The sequence below is a fragment of the Ovis aries genome, chromosome 19 (assembly GCF_016772045.2).
Source record: "Ovis aries strain OAR_USU_Benz2616 breed Rambouillet chromosome 19, ARS-UI_Ramb_v3.0, whole genome shotgun sequence".
Classification (NCBI taxonomy): domain Eukaryota; kingdom Metazoa; phylum Chordata; class Mammalia; order Artiodactyla; family Bovidae; genus Ovis; species Ovis aries.
The window spans coordinates 34,211,831-34,232,803 of NC_056072.1; the positions used below are offsets into that span (position 1 = coordinate 34,211,831).

The 20,973-nt window shown below is 40.0% G+C and overlaps 1 protein-coding gene across 1 annotated transcript in view; it reads left to right on the top strand.

Moving 5' to 3' along the window:
- The window catches only part of SUCLG2 (succinate-CoA ligase GDP-forming subunit beta), a 296,024-nt gene that overhangs the window by 266,931 nt on the left and 8,120 nt on the right, over positions 1 to 20,973 (top strand). The gene's annotated exons all lie outside the window — the stretch shown is intronic.

Here is a 20,973-nt window from a genome sequence, read left to right on the forward strand (position 1 = left end):
GTTTTGATAAAAGTATATGAATAAAATCTGGCCTCATAGAGTCATATATCTGGAAAAGTGAGCAGTTCTTAATAATCATTTTATATAATTCTGAATATTAATCCTTGTTACTACACTAAAACCTATGAGTAATAGTTTCTTTATTAAAGATTAGTTTTAATGAAGAATCTGAAACTATTTCAATGCACTTTTTATACTCTGTTATATTAAAATCCATTGGTCTATCTTAGACAGTAAGTAGATTTTACACATGTGTGACTTATTGATCATTTGGAAAATTTTGGATTGTGCAGATCTTCCAAAGGTTAGCACATTTCAACATACAGTATCAAAAAATTCACATCTGTTAATATCACACCATTATCAGTGAAGCTTCTTAGTATTGAGAAGTTGTCAAAGTGGTGGATGCAAATTTTCCAGAATTCTAATTTTCATTTGAAAATACAAATTTTTCTCAGTATCCATAGAATGGTAAACTGTTTTCCTTGCAGTAACAGTCTTAATTCACCCATTTTGGGGACAATGTCTACCAGATATATAAGACTGAACGAGTGTATTATGTTCTTTGTTATTCCAAGAAAAAATAATATTCCGTGGAAGAGTGGGGTTTTAGCTTGCTACTCAAACAATTATAACATGCTTTTCATCATAGTTCTGTATACAGCTGAGTGCTTTGTGTATACTGCCCATTTGATCACACAGAGTATTAGAAAGATGTGTATTCAAGGGTTGAAACTTAATAAAATTACTATTTTTTTTTTCATTAAGGACATTCTTACTTGAAAGTGGAAAGTTTTCCTTGTGAATGTGAGGTGGTGAAAAATAAAATGAATACTAGTACACATCAGAGCTGCTTGATCCTTACTAACATGCCAGCAGTTTTATGTACAGTTACTTTTGCTTCATCAGGGCAGATGCCAACAGAGAAGTATTATTATTATTATTACTACTACTTTAAAAATAGTTCTTACATCATGGACCTTGCCCAGGGTTCTGTAAGCTACACTTTGAGGAACACTGTAGTGGAGAAGCAGAAACAGACAGTTTGATGTGAAAACTATGCAAAAGTCCCATCCACATCGTCAGCAAATTCACATTACAATGATCAAGCAGACTCCAGTAGTATCATTTTGGGGACAGTTTAATTTGTCCATTCACCGTTCTGGTACTATAGTTCCTTAGAGACCTTCTTCTCAAGATAAAGTCCAGGGATATTTTGACACTGACTGTGTAGCACTGTTTTCTTTTGAAGTCTAACCTTCAGAACAGCTGCAGTCCATTTTTCTCTGCTTGCTTCTTTCTTTGTGTCTCTTTCTTCCCTTACCTTCTACCTCCTTGAGATTATCTAGCTCACAGACTTAGATATACACCATATGGACTTGACAGAAATAATGATCACAAAGGAAAAATGAAAATAGCAGGGGCTCCAGTTGGCAAAGTTTAATATGGACATTAAAACATATAATTGAATTAAAAGTTCTTACAAATGTAAATGTGACATGATTGGTCCCAATAAAAATAATTTCAGTGAAAGGATAATGATTGAAGTGATTGGCAAGGCTGCAGTGAAAATTCATCAGGTAATTAGTGTGTTCATCAGTGTATTTATAACTCTGATTAAAATGTTGGTCTCAAACTGTTTTCAGGGTCAAAATGATCAGTGAGCCTCAGATTCTAAAAGTCAGCTCTTCATGTATTCTTAAAGGGGAGCAGGTCTCCATGAGCAATTCAGGGTTTGAAATGTCTTAAATCTGTTAGACCATCGGATTTGTATTTTTTTCTTTTTTAGATTTGTATCTTTTAAGTTAAAACATTACCAAGGTATATGCTTGTGGTTTTTAAATTAATTAAGTAATATTATAACTACTGTGTGTAAGCCATTGAGCTTTAGACATTAAGGAGTGTGCTTAGACCTATAAGAAATTATGTCAGTTACTAGATAACTGGGGAAATAAAATAAAAAGTAAAATTAACATTGCAAGCTAATATATATATATAAAACGTAAACCATTGTTTGCCCTAAGAAAATCTGCTTCTATATTAATAGCAGTAGCTTTTGGGGCATCTCACAAAATCACCAGCCTGGCTTTTGGAAATGTTCATACCTAATGGCAATCCACTCCAGTATTCTTGCCTGGAAAATCCCGTGGACAGAGGATCCTGGAGGGTGGGCTACAGTACATGGGGTCACAAAGAGTTGGACATGACTGAGTGACTAACAGTTAAGGATGTCCACTATCTCATGGGGAACTGAAGATAAGCTTGAAGAGGATACTGGGCCCCAAATGTATATAGCCTACAAATGTGAAGGGTGACATTTTCTGCCAGTCCCTTCATTTCATCGTCATAGTTTGCTGTCTTGGCTCTGATCATAGACAACAAAATACAGAAATTTGGTGATCGTATTATCCATAAAGACAACCAGATATAAACCAGGCTCTGTGCTCTTTATGCTAAGGGACTAAAGCGTGTGTTCTTTAAGTTGAGCCTATTGTAGCTCAGCCCACGTTCATTATCATACCTTGTATTTTGTTTTCTGAAGTATAGTTGATTTAGAATGTTGTGTTAATTTTTACTATATATATGTACTTTTTCATATTCTTTTCATTATGGTTTATCATAGAATATTGAATATGGCATACCCTTTTTTAAAAAAAACTTACTCAATATTGACTACTGTAATTATAGTACATTTATAGATATAAATTAGCAGTGATATGTTATGAAAGGAAGATTTTCAAGGTGAACGTAGAAATAACTAAGCTTTGAATCTTTGAAAAGAAGGAAGAAGGAGGAAATTTGTAAAGGACCAGAAGCAAGTTGTCAGATCTGTTACATATTTGGGAGTTGGTACTTGGATCATAACAGTAGCAGAAACTGAAAGCCAGAACCCGAGTAGATCAGTAGGCTTTCCTGGAGAAAGCAGTGTATTTGTAGCAGCATATTATGGATGAAAAGAACTGAGGGGGACAATTAAGTTAGTAGCCAGAATTTACAGTATTAGGTAGAATCTAAAACCCAAGCAAATTTGCCTGATAGAGGTAAAATTGAATAGGAACAAGAACAGAACTAGAAAAAGAGATGAGAGAAAGTGGGGCTCTAAGGTTTAAATCTATGACCAGAAGAACAATGGCATGGTTAACGGACTTGGGAAAGTCAAAAGTAGAAACTAGATAGACTGGGAAAGGATGACATTAAGGTGTAATCATCCTTTATTTGCCCAAACTACCGTACAGTTGCACTCATCTCACATGCCAGCAAAGTAATGTTTAAAATTCTCCAAGTCAGGCTTTAACAGTGTGTGAACCATGAACTTCCACATGTTCAACCTGGATTTAGAAAAGGCAGAGGAACCAGAGATCAAATTGCCATAATCTGTTGGATTGTAGAAAAAGCAAGAGAATTAAAAAAAAAAAAAATCTGCTTCATTGACTATGCTAAAGTCTTTGTGCGGATCACAACAAACTGGAAAATTCCTAAAGAGATGGGAATACCAGACCACCTGACCTGCCTCTTGAGAACCCTATATGCAGGTCAGGAAGCAACAGTTAGAACTGGACGTGGAACAACAGACAGGTTCCAGATAGGAAAAGGAGTACGTCAAGGCTGTATATTGTCACCCTGCTTATTTAACTTCTATGCAGAGTACATCATGAGAAACACTGGACTGGAAGAAACACAAGCTGGAAGCAAGATTGCCGGGAGAAATATCAATAACCTCAGATATGCAGATGACCCCACCCTTATGGCAGAAAGTGAAGAGGAACTAAAAAGCTTCTTGATGAAAGTGAAAGAGGAGAGCGAAAAAGTTGGCTTCAAGCTCAACGTTCAGAAAATGAAGATCATGGAGGGAGGGAAAGATGGCGGAGGAATAGGACGGGAAGATCACGTTCTCCCTCACAAATTCCTCAAAAGAACATTTCAACGCCGAGCAAACTCCGCAAAACAACTTCTGTAGGCTGGCAGAGGACATCAGGCAACCAGAAAAGCAGACCATTGTCTTCAAAATCAGATGGAGAAGTCTAGAGGCTACTGTGAAAATAAAACTGAAAACCAGAAGCAGGAAGCTTAAACCCAAAGCCTGTAAACATTAGAGAACTCTTGAATTCAGGGAACATTAAGCAATAGGAGCTCATCAAAAGCCTTCATACCTACACTGAAACCAAGCTCCACCCAAGGGCCAACAAGTTCCAAAACAAGACATACCACGCAAATTCTCCAGCAACACAGGAACACTCCCCTGAGCCTCAATATACAGGCAGCTCAAAATTATCCCAATACCTTTGATGTCTCATAACCCATTACGGGTCACTCCACTGCACTCCAGAGAGAAGAAACCCAGCTCCACCCACCAAAACTCCAACACAAGCCTCCCTAACCAGGAAACCTTGACAAGCCACTGATAGAACCCCACCCAAAGTGAGGAAGCTCCATAATAAAGAGAACTCCACAAATTATCAGAATATAAAAAGGCCACCCCAAACGCAGCAATATAACCAAGATGAAGAGACAGAGGAATACTCAGCAGGTAAAGGAACAGGAGAGTTGCCCACCAAATCAAACAAAAGAGGAAGAAGTAGGGAATCTACCGGAGAAGGAATTCCGAATATTGATAGTGAAAATGATCCAAAATCTTGAAATCAAAATGGAAACACAGATAAATAGCCTAGAGACAAGGATCGAGAAGATGCAAGAAAGGTTTAACAAGGACCTAGAAGAAATAAAAAGAGTCAAAATATAATGAATAACACAATAAATGAGATCAGAAACACTCTGGAGGCAACAAATAGTAGAATAACAGAGGCAGAAGATAGGATTAGTGAAATAGAAGATAGAATGGTAGAAATAAATGAATCAGAGAGGAAACAAGAAAAACGAATTAAAAGAAAACGAGGACAATCTCAGAGACCTCCAGGACAATATGAAACGCTCCAACATTCGAATTATAGGAGTCCCAGAAGAAGAAGACAGAAAGAAAGATCATGAGAAAATCCTTGAGGAGATAATAGTTGAAAACTTCCCTAAAATGGGGAAGGAAATAATCACCCAAGTGCAAGAAACACAGAGAGTCCCAAATAGGATAAACCCAAGGCGAAACACCCCAAGACACATATTAATCAAATTAACAAAGATCAAACACAAAGAACAAATATTAAAAGCAGCAAGGGAAAAACAACAAATAACACACAAGGGGATTCCCATAAGGATAACAGCTGATCTGTCAATAGAAACTCTTCAGGCCAGGAGGGAATGGCAAGACATACTTAAAGTGATGAAAGACAATAACCTACAGCCCAGATTACTGTACCCAGCAAGGATCTCATTCAAATACGAAGGAGAAATCAAAAGCTTTACAGACAAGCAAAAGCTGAGAGAATTCAGCACCACCAAACCAGCTCTCCAACAAATTCTAAAGGATATCCTCTAGACAGGAAACACGAAAGGGTGTATAAACCCGAACCCAAAACAATAAAGTAAATGGCAACGGGATCATACTTATCAATAATTACCTTAAACGTAAAATGGGTTGAACGCCCCAACCAAAAAGACAAAGACTGGCCGAATGGATACAAAAACAAGACCCCTCTATATGCTGCTTACAAGAGACCCACCTCAAAACAAGGGACACATACAGACTGAAAGTGAAGGGCTGGAAAAAGATATACCACGCGAATAGAGACCAAAAGAAAGCAGGAGTGGCAATACTCATATCCGATAAAATAGACTTTAAAACAAAGGCTGTGAAAAGAGACAAAGAAGGCCACTACATAATGATCAAAGGAACAATCCAAGAAGAAGATATAACAATTATAAATATATATGCACCCAATATAGGAGCACCACAATATGTAAGACAAATGCTAACAAGTATGAAAGGGGAAATCAACAATAACACAATAATAGTGGGAGACTTTAATACCCCACTCACACCTATGGACAGATCAACTAAACAGAAAATTAACAAAGAAACGCAAACTTTAAATGATACATTAGATCAGTTAGACCTAATTGATATCTATAGGACATTTCACCCCAAAACAACGAATTTCACCTTTTTTCAAGTGCTCATGGAACCTTCTCCAGGATAGATCACATCCTGGGCCATAAATCTAAACTTGATAAATTCAGAAAATCGAAATCATTCCAAGCATCTTTTCTGACCATAATGCATTAAGATTAGATCTCAATTACAGGAGAAAAACTATTAAAAATTCCAACATATGGAGGTTGAACAACACACTTCTGAATAACCAACAAATCACAGAAGAAATCAAAAAGAAATAAAAATATGCATAGAAACGAATGAAAATGAAAACACAACAACCCAAAACCTGTGGGACACTATAAAAGCAGTGCTAAGAGGAAAGTTCATAGCAATACAGGCATACCTCAAGAAACAAGAAAAAGTCAAATAAATAACCTAACTCTACAACTAAAGCAACTAGAAAAGGAAGAGTTGGAGAACCCCAGAGTGAGTAGAAGGAAAGAAATCTTAAAAATTAGGGCAGAAATAAATGCAAAAGAAACAAAAGAGACCATAGCAAAAATCAACAAAGCCAAAAGCTGGTTCTTTGAAAGGATAAATAAAATTGACAAACCATTAGCCAGACTCATCAAGAAGCAAAGAGAGAAAAATCAAATCAATAAAATTAGAAATGAAAATGGAGAGATCACAACAGACAACACAGAAATACAAAGGATCATAAGAGACTACTATCAGCAGTTGTATGCCAATAAAATGGACAACGTGGAAGAAATGGACAAATTCTTAGAAAAGTACAATTTTCCAAAACTGAACCAGGAAGAAATCGAAAATCTTAACAGACCCATCACAAGCACGGAAATTGATACTGTAATCAGAAATCTTCCAGCAAACAAAAGCCCAGGTCCAGATGGCTTCACAGCTGAATTCTACCAAAAATTTCGAGAAGAGCTAACACCTATCCTACTCAAACTCTTCCAGAAAATTGCAGAGGAAGGTAAACTTCCAAACTCATTCTATGAGGCCACCATCACCCTAATACCAAAACCTGACAAAGATGTCACAAAAAAAGAAAACTACAGGCCAATATCTCTGATGAACATAGATGCAAAAATCCTCAACAAAATTCTAGCAATCAGAATCCAACAACACATTAAAAGATCATACACCATGACCAAGTGGGCTTTATCCCAGGGATGCAAGGATTCTTCAATATCCGCAAATCAATCAATGTAATTCACCACATTAACAAATTGAAAATAAAAACCATATGATTATCTCAATAGATGCAGAGAAGGCCTTTGACAAAATTCAACATCCATTTATGATAAAAACTCTCCAGAAAGCAGGAATAGAAGGAACATATCTCAACATAATAAAAGCTATCTATGACAAACCCACAGCAAACATTATCCTCAATGGTGAAAAATTGAAAGCATTTCCCTAAAGTCAGGAACAAGACAAGGGTGTCCACTTTCACCGCTACTATTCAACATAGTTCTGGAAGTTTTGGCCACAGCAATCAGAGCAGAAAAAGAAATAAAAGGAATCCAGATTGGAAAGAAGAAGTAAAACTCTCACTGTTTGCAGATGACATGATCCTCTACATGGAAAACCCTAAAGACTCCACCAGAAAATTACTAGAGCTAATCAATGAATATAGTAAAGTTGCAGGATATAAAATCAACACACAGAAATCCCTTGCATTCCTATACACGAATAATGAGAAAGTAGAAAAAGAAATTAAGGAAACAATTCCATTCACCATTGCAACGAAAAGAATAAAATACTTAGGCATATATCTACCTAAAGAAACTAAAGACCTATATATAGAAAACTATAAAACACTGATGAAAGAAATCAAAGAGGACACTAATAGATGGAGAAATATACCATGTTCATGGATTGGAAGAATCAATATAGTGAAAATGAGTATACTACCCAAAGCAATTTACAAATTCAATGCAATCCCTATCAAGCTACCAGGCACATTTTTCACAGAACTAGAACAAATAATTTCAAGATTTGTATGGAAATACAAAAAACCTCGAATAGCCAAAGCAATCTTGAGAAATAAGAATGGAACTGGAGGAATCAACTTGCCTGACTTCAGGCTCTACTACAAAGCCACAGTCATCAAGACAGTATGGTACTGGCACAAAGACAGACATATAGATCAATGGAACAAAATAGAAAGCCCAGAGATAAATCCACACACATATGGACACCTTATCTTTGACAAAGGAGGCAAGAATATACAATGGAGTAAAGACAATCTCTTTAACAAGTGGTGCTGGGAAAACTGGTCAACCACTTGTAAAAGAATGAAACTAGATCACTTTCTAACACCGCACACAAAAATAAACTCAAAATGGATTAAAGATCTAAATGTAAGATCAGAAACTATAAAACTCCTAGAGGAGAACATAGGCAAAACACTCTCAGACATAAATCACAGCAGGATCCTCTATGATCCACCTCCCAGAATGCTGGAAATAAAAGCAAAAATAAACAAATGGGATCTAATTAAAATTAAAAGCTTCTGCACAACAAAGGAAAATATAAGCAAGGTGAAAAGACAGCCTTCTGAATGGGAGAAAATAATCGCAAATGAAGCAACTGACAAACAACTAATCTCAAAAATATACAAGCAACTTCTGCAGCTCAACTCCAGAAAATAAACGACCCAATCAAAAAATGGGCCAAAGAACTAAATAGACATTTCTCCAAAGAAGACATACGGATGGCTAACAAACACATGAAAAGATGCTCAACATCACTCATTATTAGAGAAATGCAAATCAAAACCACAATGAGGTACCACTTCACACCAGTCAGAATGGCTGCGATCCAAAAATCTGCAAGCAATAAATGCTGGAGAGGGTGTGGAGAAAAGGGAACCCTCCTACACTGTTGGTGGGAATGCAAACTAGTACAGCCACTATGGAGAACAGTGTGGAGATTCCTTAAAAATTGCAAATAGAACTACCTTATGACCCAGCAATCCCACTTCTGGGCATACACACCGAGGAAACCAGAATTGAAAGAGACACATGTACCCCAATGTTCATCGCAGCACTGTTTATAATAGCCAGGACATGGAAACAACCTAGATGTCCATCAGCAGATGAATGGATAAGAAAGCTGTGGTACATATACACAATGGAGTATTACTCAGCCGTTAAAAAGAATTCATTTGAATCAGTTCTGATGAGATGGATGAAACTGGAGCCGATTATACAGAGTGAAGTAAGCCAGAAAGAAAAACACCAATACAGTATACTAACACATATATATGGAATTTAGGAAGATGGCAATGACGACCCTGTATGCAAGACAGGGAAAGAGACACAGATGTGTATAACGGACTTTTGGACTCAGAGGGAGAGGGTGGGATGATTTGGGAGAATGCCATTCTAACATGTATACTATCATGTGAATTGAATCGCCAGTCTATGTCTGACGCAGGATGCAGCATGCTTGGGGCTGGTGCATGGGGATGACCCAGAAAGATGTTATGGGGAGGGGAGGTGGGAGGGGGGTTCATGCTTGGGAATGCATGTAAGAATTAAAGATTTTAAAATTTAAAAAATAAAAAACTTAAAAATAAAAAAAAAAATTTAAAAAAAAATAAAATAAAATAAAATAAAATAAAAAAAAGAAAATGAAGATCATGGCATCTGGTCCCGTCATTTCATGGGAAATAGATGGGAAACAGTGGAAACAGTGTCAAACTTTATTTTGGAGGGCTCCAAAATCACTGCGGAAGGTGATTGCACTCATGAAATTAAAAGACGCTTACTCCTTGGAAGAAAAGTTATGACCAACCTAGATAGCATATTCAAAAGCAGAGATATTACTTTGCCGACTAAGGTCCGTCTAGTCAAGGCTATGGTTTTTCCAGTAGTCGTGTATGGATGTGAGAGTTGGACTGTGAAGAAGACTGAGTGCCGAAGAATTGATGCTTTTGAACTGTGGTGTTGGAGAAGACTCTTGAGAGTCCCTTGGACTGCAAGGAGATCCAACCAGTCCATTCTGAAGGAGATCAGCCCTGGGATTTCTTTGGAAGGAATGATGCTAAAGCTGAAACTCCAGTACTTTGGCCACCTCATGCGAAGAGTTGACTCATTGGAAAAGACTCTGATGCTGGGAGGGATTGTGGGCAGGAGGAGAAGGGGACAACAGAGGATGAGATGGCTGGATGGCATCACGGACTCGATGGACGTGAGTCTGAGTGAACTCTGGGAGTTGGTGATGGACTGGTGTTGGACAGGGAGGCCTGGCGTGCTGCGATTCATGGGGTTACAAAGAGTCAGACACGACTGAGCAACTGAACTGAACTGAACTGAACGTCCAAGAATTGGTGCTTGGAGAAGAATCTTGAGAGTCCCTTAAGCAGCAAGGAGATCTAACCAGTCCATTCTAAAGGAAATCAGTCCTGAATATTCATTGGAAGGACTGATACTGAAGCTGAAACTCCAATACTTTAGCCATCTGATGCAAAGAACTGACTCATTTGAGATGATCCGGATGCTGGAAATGATTGAAGGTGGGAGGAGAAAGGCATGACAGAGGATGAGCTGGTCGGATGGCATCACTGACTCAATGGACATTAGTTTGAGTAAACTGCGAGTTGGTGATGGACAGGGAGGCCTGGCAAGCTGCAGTCAATGGGGTCACAAAGAGTTGGACACGACTGAGCGACTGAACTGAACTGAACATCCTTTATTTGAGATGAAGCTGTAATATCAGTTGGAATCTGTGTGGCAGCAGAGATGTGGTAGTACAGGGGAAGATCCAAAGAGAGGTATGATGGACAAGTAGACAAGTCACCTCCATTTTGAAGGGCCCTGTAAACCATACTCGGGACTCAGGTCATTGGGAATTATTCCCCAATAGCACAGCTCAGTTAAAATGAGAAACCAATCAAAACTCCAAATCCCTTGTCACAGAAAGTCTTGTTCTCAGTACTTTTAGTGGGGAAGAATTTGCTAACCACAGGGCCCTCTCAGGAATTTCTCTTAGACTCAATATAAATGTTTTCATTTGCTTTCTTATTGGTTAGAACATAAATTCTGTACCTCTCACAAATCTTTCTGCATTCAGTTATATATTCCCTAACCTTAGAGTATCATTTGAATCCTTCTGTATTTTTAAACATAGCAAACTTTTCTTTTCTCTGGTGACAGAGAAAGGCAAAGTGGTACAAAGAAGCAGGAACATTTTGAACAAGTCTAGTGATAGTTTTTGTTTAACTTGACACCATAATTTGTTTTAGCTGAGATAAACTTCAAAAATAACGTTTTTTGTATTAGTCCTAAAATTGGTTCGCATTCTCTGAACACCACCATTGTCTCCCTAGTTAGTAACAGTGAGATGAGAAATGGGTGTCCACCATCCCAGCATCTTATGAAAAGCCAAGCAGTGACACATGAAAGTGAAGTGTGATAGAAAAACCTTACCAGAATCTGAATTACAATAATAAAAAAATATTGCTAATATTTATTGGCTGCTTTCTAAGATACTTTGACACATAGCTGTAGAGTCTGAACAAATGTGGGGTTTTTAATGATCCAGATAAGAGATATTTTGAAAGCCTGATCATGTGATTCATTACTAGGCTAGTATCCATTGCCTATAAACAGAGAAGGTGGCCTCTCTTGGGTGTTATGTGACTATTCAGAAGAGCCGAGTTCCTTGCCGTAAGTTTCGCCAGTTTGTGGGTCCACGTTTTAAAGACTGTTGCCATACATGGTGTATTAGAAATATCCAGATGTGAAAAGTTTTATTCAATCAAATCAGGCTGTATTTAGTGGGATTTTGTGGACAGATCTTTGTTCTCAGCTGTATAATAATTACAGGCTATTTTACCAGTGGATAAGGAAAGGATTACTCTCTGAAAATTTGGTGACTTTATAATTACATGTATTTACCTGCCTTATCAGACTAGACTTTATCAACTGAGATATAGGATTATTTTTATTTAAAAGACTCTTTGGTAAATTGAACAAGCACACTTTTGCAGGGAGTTTAGCTTTTATAGAACTTTGTTCCTGACATGAATAAAGAACAAATGAAATGAGTTTTATTTTTTCCTTCCTTTTTGAAATGTATACAGACTTGGCACAGAAATTACCTAGATGGTTAGTTTAGCCCAACCTGTGATCCGACTGAGAAATGTACAGACATTTATTGACAACTTGGTGTGTTTAGTTAGCATGCAGACATGTTTTAGCCAAGGCTCTGCATTCCACATGGGAAGTTTTATGGTGCTGGATCAGAATCTGCTAAAACCTTCAGGAGTTTTCTTTTTCAGAATTGATTTTTCTTTCTTACTATCCCACTTCAGTCTGCAGCCAACTTCTGTGTCTCATATGCCTGAAGAAGAATTTACTTTTCTCGCAGATGTTCATTATAATTCAAAGTTAAGTTCATAAGGAAGTGGTAATGAGTCTAGACAATCTATAGATTGGAATGTTTCTCATAGCCAAATCTCAATTTAATTTTTTCACTCAGTACCAAAATTTTGTTTCAGCAACATAAACATCTTAACTTTTCTTTTGCCAAATGTCTTTAGAAACAAGAATCCCTTGTGGTGTCCCTCCTTATCCTTCCAATCTCACTAATGTTCCATAAACTTTCTAAAGTTATTGAGAATGTAAACATCCCTGAGTCAGAAACTTTGTCTTCTGTTTCTCTTATTAACACTTTCTTGATAAGCCTTCCTGAAATACTGACAGATTGGACCCACATCAGATGTATGCACATCAAGTGTCCTTCTTAGCATGGACACAGAGAAATTGCTGCGCTGTGCTTTGGTCTGCTTAAGGGGAAAAGAAACCCTGAGCACTGAAGCATTAAGAGACAGCCACCGAGCCTTCAGCTGTGTCCATCTGCTTGGCAGCCGTCCATTCATCGAGGCTTCAGTTATGCTACAATATGAGACCTGGAGAGGAGAGTGTGATTGTCTTTGTGACTCCCATCAGAAAGTCAGCTATGGCAGATTGACTGTGAGCGACTAGTTTGGGAAAGTTTTCCTTCAGAAGGTTTGTGCTCTAGGCTTGCTGCTTATACTCTGAGACTGCAGAGACTAAGGGATGCCCTGCTGAGTGGCAGCACCATCCTGGGCAGAGTAAGCGCAGATGCCCAGCAGGACTGGCATCTGGCTCTGTTTGATAGCACCGCTGGCCTCTGCCTTCTTGCATTTTCCTTTCTCAGTTCCTGCTCCCTGCAAGATGAGATGGGCCTGGTCCTCACCTGCACCCCAGCCTCCCCGAGTATATCTTCCCTTCTCGCTGCGTTTCAGTTCTCACATGGCTGTCATTGGGAGCACGGCTCCTGGATGAGGGTTCTGATGTTTTCTGTCAGGACATGTCTCTCTTCCTGTCTGTTTGATTCTCATTTTTCTTCTGTCCCTGCTCTTCCAGTTTCCATTTTCTGCACACCCCATTCCTCACCTGACTTTCTGCCTCACTCTCTTTGTCTCCTCCCTCCTTCAGTGTCACCAGTGGGTGCTTCTTTACTGGGACCATTTTCACTTCATGTTGACATCCTCTCCTCCTTTTTATCACTAGCATCTTCTTCCTGTGTCTCTTCCATCGTGTTTAATTCATCATCACCAGATTAAACAAAACGAGCCATTGGAGAAAATCTTGTTCTGTCAACAAGACTTAAATCCTCTCATTGTCTCAATCAATAAACACTTCTAAATGCTTAAACTTTGCCACTCTTAAACCTTAGACCAAGTCTCATAGGACCTACCTAAAGTATTAAGCTAGTTAAAGCTTTTTATGATCTAATATTTAAGTTTCCAGACAAAGAGTCTACTGTATTTGGCAATTTGCACTCTCATTTTATCCCTTGGTAGTTTGTGTGACTAACTTGCCCAAGTGAAAGCCTTCTGCACTTGAAGGGAGCAGTCAGTATAATTACAGGACTAGGGCTCCTTCAAGGAAGATGGCCTCTGTTTTATGCAGCTTTTTTTTTTTTTTCAGTTTTATGGATGTTACCACCATAAATTCTCTGACCACCTCAGTAAATTAGATGTTTAGTGTAAGGTTTTAATGGCATTGTACTTGGAAACCCCCCTACTCTGACCTTCTCACTCCCTCTTTTTCTTTCTTGGTGCCTCTACCCCCTCAGCCTCTCACTAGGACCAGCCAGCTTCCTCAATTCCCTAGAAGTCCAGATCCCGCAGATTGTCAATTGTTTAAGCTTCTGTGATAACCATCCCTCCTGTTGTCCACAGCCCATCCAGCCAGACAGTGTTATTGGGATCTTTGAGGGGACCAAACAGATTTTTCCCTGTCTGGGTTCTGGTACTGTGAGAAATAAGAAAAAGGACAAAGGAAAAATATCGCCTTCATTCCTGGTAGAGAAGTTGAAGTAGGTAACTTACTGTGTACTAAAAGTGAGCTGTTACTCTGCCTAACTCCCATATTAGGCAGCTGTCCACAGCCAGTCATGGGTACCGCTGGACTTGGGTGGGCCTCCCTCCCCTACCCCAGGGCAGAATGCTGAGGGGCAGAGGTTGACCTGGGCTGACTGTGAGCATCACGGCAGAAGGAAGGCCAGAGGATGGGGCTGGGCCATCCCTGCCAACTTTCTCCTTTCATACATTTGGTCAGATAGAGCCCTCCACTGCCACTGTGGAGTCAGTCAGAGAAGAGATGGGGCATATTATGCCAATGACTGCCCCCTGCATGGAGGGAAAATGTCCCTGTCAGGTACATCACAGGTCATTATTCTGCCTTAGGAGTGGACTGCCTTTTGGTCAAGTGCCCACTCCAGTCTAAGCAGTGGACATCTCTTCAAAAACAAGTTGATTTTCTGAGCAGAAGCTTGGGGTGGGGCACTTTAATAAGGAGCAATGGGAACTATCATATCCTGAGTCCTGCTTATGACCTCACAGTACTGCCATCTGCTCCCTGAGTATTTTCCCTGTGACCAGTCAGTTCCTTATGTAACATTTGAAAGTCGTATTCTATCAGCCATCATAGAGGAAGAAAGAGAAAACACATAGCTATGAGGGAAAAGACAGCAGATTCAGTCTGTGCTGTTTTACAGGTGACAGGCATGCTCTGTTTATAAGCCTCTCCCAGAGTGCACCACCTTGAGTATATCCAGAGACAGAGCTGCCCAAGCTGAGAGACTTTCTCATGGAATATTTTAGGGCAGGAATGACAAATAGCTTTCATGTCATGCCACCTTCTATATATTTATTGGCAGTAGCTGCCAGGAGTGTTATGCCAAGGAAGATTCCAAGGCTGTAGCCCCGGTCAGCAGGAAAGAGGTCTGTGATAATTATTGATGTGGGTAAGGAGAGCGAGGACACTTGAGCCAAGTACTGACCATTGTCTATTCAAAGAGATCATAGGTGGGATCTTCATCCCTAGAAATATCACAACCCATGCACCAGAAGTAGGAAGCAGCAGCTTAAAGCTGGAGAAGCACCAGAGGAGACTGGGCCACAGGGCCAAAAATTTGGGTGGTATACCACAAGATCTGCAGACTTTTTCCGTAAACAACAGAATTTTTTTTAGGCTTTGTGAGCCATGTTATTTCCTGTCGCAATGACTCAGCTCTGCCATCACGGTGCCGAAGCAGCACAGACAATATAGAAAGGAATGGGCATGGTTATGCCACAGTAAATCTTATTTTACAGAAGCAAACAGTGGGACATAGTTTGTTGCTTCATGTAGAGAAGAGACTAGCATCCAGACCTAGAACCCTGGAAACTCACCATGGTACCTATGTCTAAATCTCTTTCTGTCCTCAGCTTTGGAAGATTTCATTGAGATCCAACAAAGCATTTGACAGGCAATAACTTCTTTTCAGCAAAACATTAACAATGATGTCTACTCAGAGATTTCTCCCAGGTATGTTCAGAGTATGTGCAGTGATGCAGTCATGTCACGTCACTTCTTAGGCAGCAGTGGGGTTCCAAAGATAGCATATCAGACAGAAGTCTCACACCACCGAAATTATGTATGAAAACCCCTGCAATCACTGTAAGTTAGAATATATCAATACAGGGATTGAAAGCCATGAGGTGTGCTGAAGGAAGGCATGAAAGGGAAGTCCACGTGCAGGTAGATGTTCAGGTGAAGGAACATTCCTTCTTTCTTAGAACATTCTTACCTGAGCAGGTGCAGACTGTAATGTATCCTACTTACCAGAGGGCTCCTCCTATTCTAGTTTAACATAAGGACTCCCGAGCCTTTGGTTTGCATTAATATCTGTGTTGCTTGTCTGAGAGTTCATACAGAGGAGAGGAAGAACATAGGCATCTGTCACAAGCCCTCAACCATTATGTTAGATCTGATCCTAAACCTGCTTGTGTGATCATAAACACATATACACCATTCAAGGAAACGTAAAGAATCTGGCAGTCAGCTTCCTGCCACCTCCGGCTGTCATCATAGGAATTCTACTCATGTTCACAGCCTGGGCATTTGGTTTTTTTTCTTGCCAAGTGAGAAGAAATCATTGAAGCCAGTAGGTATGTATGATACACCCCCACAGGCTATCTTATGTCATCTTCAATTTTTATAAAACATAAGGGATACACAGTATTCAGTAAGATACTCATCCAGCTACAGTGACTTTCCCAGGTTGCTCAGCTAGTCAATACCAAAACGAAGTTTAAATCTCAGCTTCCTCATCTGTGAAACAGGAATAAAAATATATCAGCCTCACAGGGATATTCTAAGGAACAGATGAATTCTAAAATAACCTAGAATGATCCCTGTCTCAGTGATTGTCAGCTCTCATTTTTATCTGAGGTTTTATGTACAACTCGAGTGATTCCATATGGATGGACTCCTGCAAGGTGCTAGCTGTAAGATGCCCATCATCCTAAACAAATGAGGGGCCACAGATGCAGCAGGAGCTTTGCTTCTGATCCTCAATGAGTTATTCCATTTCCAACAGTACAATCACAAGACACAAGAGATGTGATAAGCTTTCTAAATTTACGTGTCACCAAGAAAATGGACCTCCTCTATCTGATTGTCACTCGGAAGAATAATGAAGGAGGATCAAGGGCACAGGGACAGTGAACATTTGAGGAGGAAGCTGCTGCTTTATAGTATTTGGTTTGTTTCCACTGACCTCTCCTATCCTAGGGAAAACGAAAAAAAGACTCAATTACTCAAAACAGGGGTCGAGTATTTTAGGATTTATGAGCTATGCTGTTTCTGTCACAAGTCCTCAGCTCCGCCACTGGAGCACAAAAGCAGCCATCGACAATCTGTAAATGAATCACTTTGGCTGTGTTCCACTGAAACTTTATTTATGAGCACTGAAATTTGAATTTCATGTAATTTTCATGTATCACAAAATATTATTCTGATTTTTTCCCAACTGTCTAAAAAATGTAAAAACTATTCTCAGCTCACAGGTGGTACAAAAAGAGGAAGCAGCCTGAGTTTGTCCCCCAGGCCATTGCACCAGCCTGAGACACAGACCTGTCATCGCTTGCTGGTTGTTCGGGTACTTCATCTCACGTCTCTGGACCTCAGTTTCCTCTAGTGAGAGAACAAGGGACTGATCCCAAAGGAGCCCTGAGAGTCCTTCTGGCACTAAATGGCCAAGACTGCAGGGTTGTCATGCGGTTTTATAGTCAGACAAACCTAGGTTCTAGCCTCGGGTTTGCTGAGGGACGTTGGGCAAGTTCCTAAGCCCCCTAGTACCTCAGTTGCCTTGTTTGTAGAGTGGGGATAGCAGTGTCAGCTTTAGGGTTGCTGTGAAGATTCAACCAGTAGTATACTTGTGAACCCCTCTACTGACGTGTCCAACGAACATTTATTATACCTAATATATAGTAAGTGCTAACTATTGTATTAAAAATAACTTGTATTAATTGTAATAACTATTATTTTTTTAGAAAAAGCTGAATTCCTATTAAAATAATACTTTTTAAAACTAGAGAGAAGTTTTCTTCACAGCCCTGTGATAAAAAGCTGGCCTAAGTGATGGGGAGGGGCTGCACCTTTTGAACAAAGCCCTGTAATTAGAGACCACTACTGTTATCTTCTCTCCCATGTAATGAAAACAAGGAACAAATTTTGATAAATTAACTTTGCATCTCTGTATACAGCTCTCTCACTCCACCCAGTGGCAGGAAGTAAGTGGTAAATCATGTGGAAGAGATGGGAAATTTTTTTAAATTTTAATAATTATTATTGTTCTTTTTATAATATCCTCTACCAATAGAGCAAGATTTCATTTTAAACTCAGTCCCTTGTGACTCTATTGCTGTTTTTAAAGCCTGCAGTGGTAGGTAACCATTTAGCTGAGTGGCTTTCAACAGGCAAATATTAAGAAGTGCCTGAACTTCGACCAGCACAAGTTGATCAGTATCTGTACAGGTGGTTATTTAAAGTGTTGTCTTGCAGCCTCATTAAAAAGAAACCCAGCCTTTAATAAATACCAGAAAATGTCAGCAGCACAATTTAAATGTGGGAAAGAGATCAATTTCGTTTGTAATTGTGTGCAAAGACATAAACAGTCTGTTTGGAACTCTTAATTCTGTGTCACAGTTTAGCAGCCATGATGGTTTCTATTGAGAAATAAGGACAGGAAGGGAATGTGGAGTAGGTGTCAGCCACTTGGTGAATCAAGAAGAAACTAAGCTGAAGTACTCACATGATGTCATTAACAAGAAGAATCTGCAGACTAGCAAGCATTTGTTGAAGGCTCCCTCCGTTCCCCTCATCATTTCCAATGACCTCGTTTCAGTGATGGCTGTTCTTTCTCACCATCTTCTTTGCATCTCCACTTGCCCTTCCAGCTGCTCTCAGAACCAGAATGAGGAAGTGATTTGTAATTCCTCTCCAAGCCTTGGGCTGCAGGGCCTGCCCTGGCTTTGCTTCTCCCTGGCCTGTCCCTAGCCCTGCCAGCCAAGGAGAAATCGACCAGGGTGCTGAAAGGGAGATGCTGGCAGGGTCAGGGTAGGGCTGCTGTGGAAGAAACTTGGCATCCTCACTTCATTCCCCCTCATTCTCTCTGTTTGACTCTTCATCTCTCTTTGTCCTTCATTCTCTTAGTCATCTCAATCTCTAGTCTCCTCTTTCATCCATTCTTTCTCTCATTCTCCTTTTTTTGTTTGTTTGTTTGTTTTTTGGTCTCTTTCCTCTTCTCCCTCTCTGTTTATCTGGTCTCTCTGTCTCTTTCTTTTTGACTCCTGCCCCTGGCTCAGCCACGCCCTCCATCTCATCTGTTGTGTGTGTGTTTCTCTCTTTCTTACTCTGTTTCTGATACCACCACCCCCCAATCTTGTGTGACAGATTTTCATTTGACCAAGGCTCCTCTGTATATTTCCCCTTTCTCCTCATAGTCCTATGCCTCAGCTTTCTATTCCACTGCGAGATTCTCTTCTAAAACTGCTTGGCTGTGAGCTTGCCTAGTATGTGCTTCATAATTAAGACTGCAATTGAAGTGTAACTGCAAGTATAATTAAATTCACTTTAGTGGATCCTGGAATTATGAAGAAATTAGGCCTTTTAATATGGCCCTGCAGGAGCAGCTGGAAGGAGAGAAGGACCCTGTGTTAGTGTGGAGCTGCCCTATCCACTCTGTTACCCTGGCCACCACCTCTGGTTGTTAACCTTGAGCACAGTGACCTCATATGCCTGGACAGCTAGAAGTGGCAGCAGCTTGGAGCCTCCCTCAAGGATACTCAACACAGCCAGCTGCTCTGTGGCCCTTCTTAGAAGGAGGGGCCAATGAAAGCATTGAGGACTCAGAAAGCTCAGAAGCAACCCTCTTCATTTTCCCTGAGGCCATTTGGGTTTTTTATTTCAACCTCATAAAAAGAATTATTTTGAGGTGTTGGGCCAGCAAGGTGCTCAGAAGAGGAGTCACCCACACTTGCTGCTTGAAGTTCACTTTGTATGGTTGAGCCTGTCCATGGTTATTCAGTCCGTGCACAGACACATCCTTTGTGGGGGACACTGTGCCTGGAGGTACACAGTGAGCAAACCTGAGCAATGGCAGCCCTTCCAAAGCGTATGTTTAGTGGGGACAAGAGCAATGTCAGTAAGCAGTCCTGATAGTGCTGGGATTTTAGATGTACAAAGTATTTGGGAAGTTTATTTTCCAATCCACTACTCTAGGATGGGGGTTGAGATGTGGTGACAAGAAAGCATCCCCAAAGAAATGTCATTTAAAAAGATAGTTCATGGACATATGGCGTTCTCCAAGCAGAGAGGGCAGCAGAGCTCAGGGTAGAGGGCATAGCAGGCTTGTCTGCAGGTTCACGGGTTTCTCTGTCAGTGATTTTCCCTCTTGGGTATATCTGGTGCTAAGTTGGATGCTGAAAAGGGTATTAATTCAGGAACTGGCTAGTTGGTTATGAGGAAGAACAACCCACTTATCAGGAGGTATAATGCATATCAGGAGTATGCAATATTCATGCATACTCACAGAAAGGAAGGTGAACCAACAGTTCTCTCAGTGGATGGGTGCCATAATAAAGCTGGCCCACAGGAAGAGCAGGGTCTGAGTTGGAGGCAGACCTCAGGAACATCATTTCAGCCCTTGGTCTCTTCACTTGACTCTCCACCTTCTGCATATTTGCACTGTCTTTCTCTCATCTGCCTACCTATGACTAGAAGTCCTTTTCATGCTACTACTTTCTCTTTCATGGAAACCACTCATTGAGATTCTCTACAGAGCAAATCTAATTGGATTAATGACCATGGTCTGTATTTGGACTGCCCTTGGGTCAGGTGCAAGGAAGTGTCTTGGAAGCAGTCAAGGTCTGCCTTGGGGCAGAAAATATGCCATGGTCCCTCATAGAGCAGGAACTGTGGGGACAGAAGGTTTAGCCAAAAGAGCAGACATCCTAGTTGTACATGATCCTTGTTCTTGAATAATTTATAGCCTCATTGAGGTTCTGATGATCTCATGCATGGGAAAGGGCTCCGTGTTTTAAATGTCAAACAAGAGTCACTGGGAAATCAAAATAGAGTCCAGAAAGCAAAGGA